Source organism: Brachyistius frenatus, unplaced genomic scaffold (genome assembly GCF_029030835.1).
Source record: "Brachyistius frenatus isolate BFR_SWC_R1_liver_20210118 unplaced genomic scaffold, ASM2903083v1 Contig_377, whole genome shotgun sequence".
Lineage (NCBI taxonomy): Eukaryota > Metazoa > Chordata > Actinopteri > Embiotocidae > Brachyistius > Brachyistius frenatus.
Window position 1 is genome coordinate 232501 of NW_027210976.1, and position 4055 is coordinate 236555.

Genomic DNA, 4055 nt, shown 5'->3' on the forward strand with positions numbered 1-4055 from the left:
GCGACCGCTCGGCGACCGCTCGGCGACCACGTCTCTGTGGGCCGACGTGGTCGTTTCCATCCAGCTGGAGGCAGAAGGCCGGCGGAGCGCCTGAAGCGCCGCTTTCTCGCTTCTACCTCCTCTGAACTGGACTTCTCAGAAACAAATCAAACTAATGAAAAATTCAAGCAAAGCAAATGGTTAAAGTCCTGCCACAAAATCTGGAATATTCAAATATCTGACCTGCTTTCACCAGCCATTAATAGATCGTGCTGCTTCCTTTTAGTTTATGCAAAAGTTGAAGATAACGTGCAAAATTTGTATTAATGATATTCCAGTGTTTCTCCACTTCTGTTTAGGTAGTTCTCTTGCTTGTTTCTTCAAAGACACTATATTTGTGTGTGTGAGTGTGTCGCCTCTGATCAGAGTATTTAGTGTGAGAATGGGAGTGTACTGCCCCCTGTAGGCTGCAACGCAACAGGCCAGTCAATCCCACAACGCTACAAAAGGAAGTTGAATCCATTCATGTCTACATCCACCAGACAGCAGCTGAAAACAGTGAAACTAAGAGCAATCCATTATTTCTCCTTCTTAGTGCCATACGAATGTTGAACTGTCCCTGTTGCAGCTGAGGAGGCTGCTGACAGATTGAAAAGTCGGTTCATTCCCAGATGTGTTAACATGCATGTGCAAAGAATTGCTGCCGATTTTGGGGTGTTTGATGATGATGATGATGATGATGATGATGATGATGTTTTGGCTTCATCTACTTGTACTTGGGATGCCGGTCTGGTGTTTGTGTGCTCATAGCTTTCTCTTCAGCTGCAACTCTTTTTGTACCACCAGTGTTTATCGTTCCTGTGCGAACAGACAGAAAGGATTCTTCCACCTGAGGGTTGGTTTTTCTTTCTAGACTCATTAAGATAAAAGAAAAGCACTTGTCGGCTTGCACATCTGTTAACGCCCTCTTAGCCAGTCAGCTCCCCCTCTAAGACCGAGTCAGTCATTGCTTTTCATTCACTTGGACTGATAATGGAGATTTTTTTTCACCAGTGATGTTCATATTGTATATGATTACTTGTACAGAAGATCTAAAGCGGTTTTTTTTGTTGTTGTTTTTTTTATCTTCACGAGTGTAACACTTTTAAGATGCATCTCTTTTTTTTTTTTTCTTCTTTTTTTTTTTTTTTTTTTTATAAAAGACAGTATTTAAAATATTTTCAGGGATCTCTAAACGGAATCTGATGATTTATTTAAAGAAAAAGGTCCACTGTGTACAGGAAGACGCCCCACCTCCCTTTTGAAAGATTGTTTCTTGTAGAAACGTCTTCATTTTTCTGCCCATTTGCTTTGTAATCCTAAAATATGTAAATAGTGTAACTGTGAATACTATATATATATATATATATATATATATATATATATATATATATATATGTATATATGTATATATATATATATATATATATATATATATACGTATAAATGTATGTGTATATATGTGTATATGTGTATATGTGCATATATGGATATATACATGTATGTATATACATATATATGTATGTATGTATATATATATATATATATATACCATATATATATATATATATATATACATATCCATATATGTGTATATATGGATATATATATATATATATATTTTTGTTCCCTGGGATTTGCTATGTGAACACAGCTCAGACGTCTATGTATCATAATGAGGTGAGTGATGAGCTGGTAGCAGGAAATTCAGCTTGTGTCAAGCTCTGTTTTTCTTTTTTAAATTTTCTGTTGTAAATTCTACGAAAAGTTGTTTGCGGTGTGGAGAAAGAAAAAAAAGGTGCCGAATCGGCATGAGAAGAGGACTGAAGCATCAGCCTGCTTCTCGTGTCTATTTATTATACAACAAATGTATGAAAAAGGAAAAATGGAAATAAAGCAATTTTGCATACATCTGTAAGCAGCAGTTATTTTATTTATTATTGGTTGTGTAAAATAAGACCACAAACTCCGACTGTTATTTAAATTTCTGGAATGAAAACAGGCGGCAGCAGCTGACCACACAGAGACAAGTCATGTGATTTACTGTCCTCCAATGCCGGGCCCTGGACCAGTACCGGGGCCGTGGATGATTTGGTACTGGGCCGTACAGAAAGAATGAAAAACTTGTATTTATTTATTTTAATTTTATTTACATTAGCCTGCATGGTATTTTATTTTGAAAAATGACCACTTCTGTCCACACCTCTTTCTCAGGTGTCTCAGTTGCAGTTTTTTTCATGCACTGATAAACCCGCAAGTTAACCCGAGCAAAAATGAGCAAAAAAACAACGTATCTGGAGAGGTTCCTTGAAAAGGGGGAAAGACCGAATGATGAGACAACAGAAAACTCCAACACCACCAACAACAAAAAAGCTGCGTTTAAAAGAAAATACCAAGAGTCCTACTTATATTATGGGTTCATCGCAACAGCTGATTCACATTCTCCAAGCCCGCTCTGTATAATATGTGGCTACCGGATATCTAATTATATCTAATTGTGTTTTGTTTTTTATTACGTGCCCCCCCAGTTTATTACGTAGGGTTAGTTGAGCCCAAACAATACAACATTTTGGGGGCCGATACCAATATTAAGAAGTGAAAAATTCTAAAAATACAAATAATTATATCAATATTTTAATCATAATCAGATTGTCAAACACTTCTGAAAAATACATCTAATGGAGGCAGGATATTTTATAGATAAGCTTTGATGTTCAAAATTACATCAGTGCAATGAAATAGTGAAACATGGGAAATTTACGAGGGTGAATCCGATAGTTCAGAGACTGCTCCTGTTGCGCGTGATCAGTGTGCACCGCTGTGAAGTGCGCAAAGCAGAAATAAGACTAAACATTTGGAAGTAAGTCTTTCAAGTTATCGCTTGATCACCATCAGCACCTAATTTACGAGTTTCATTTTTGTGAATGCTGCTATAACATCTGCGATGGACCCAAATTTAAGGGTTTCTCATGCTGATTTTAAGAGTTTAACACAATATGTGATCTGCACCCTCCGGTCATGTCCAAGGACAAACAGAAGAAACTCAGGAGTTTCATCAAGTGAAAAAACTTGGAGTACTTCCAAGTGAAGGTTACAGGTTCTCTGTGCTGCGTGCACATCAGAGTGCTGCACACCGTTTGGACACCGTAACAGCAGTGACGACACTTTGGAATTTACCCTCGTTAAAATGATAGTCCATAATCAATATCAATAATAATAATCAATAGTATAGAAAATAGCATGTCGTCTAAAATATGATTTTTAAAAAAGTCACACTATAGCATGTCGTCTAAAATATGATAAAAAGTCACACTATAGCATGTCGTCTAAAATATGATAAAAAGTCATACTATAGCGTGTCGTCTAAAATATGATTAAAAAGTCATACTATAACATGTCGTCTAAAATATGATTAAAAAAAAAGTCATACTATAACATGTCGTCTAAAATATGATTAAAAAAAAGTCATACTATACCATGTCGTCTAAAATATGATTAAAAAAAAAGTCATACTATACCATGTCGTCTATAATATGATTTAAAAAAAAGTCATACTATAACATGTCGTCTAAAATATGATTAAAAAAAAAGTCATACTATACCATGTCGTCTATAATATGATTAAAAAAAAGTCATACTATAACATGTCGTCTAAAATATGATTAAAAAAAAAGTCATACTATAACATGTCGTCTATAATATGATTAAAAAAGTCATACTATAACATGTCGTCTAAAATATGATTAAAAAAAAGTCATACTATAACATGTCGTCTAAAATATGATTTAAAAAAAAGTCACACTATAACATGTCGTCTAAAATATGATTAAAAAGTCATACTATAACATGTCGTCTAAAATATGATTAAAAAAAAAGTCATACTATAACATGTCGTCTAAAATATGATTAAAAAAAAAGTCATACTATACCATGTCGTCTATAATATGATTAAAAAAAAGTCATACTATAACATGTCGTCTAAAATATGATTAAAAAAAAGTCATACTATAACATGTCGTCTAAAATATGATTTTAAA

At 34.5% G+C, this 4055-nt stretch overlaps 1 protein-coding gene across 2 annotated transcripts in view; it reads left to right on the forward strand.

Moving 5' to 3' along the window:
• The window catches only part of setd1ba (SET domain containing 1B, histone lysine methyltransferase a), a 14067-nt gene extending 12914 nt beyond the window's left edge, over positions 1–1153 (forward strand). For both annotated transcript variants that reach the window (XM_069724421.1, XM_069724422.1), the window contains exon 18: positions 1–1153. This exon is cut by the window's left edge and continues 616 nt beyond it. The gene's annotated coding sequence lies outside the window, so the exon portion shown is untranslated.
• The last annotated feature ends 2902 nt before the right edge of the window (positions 1154–4055 follow it).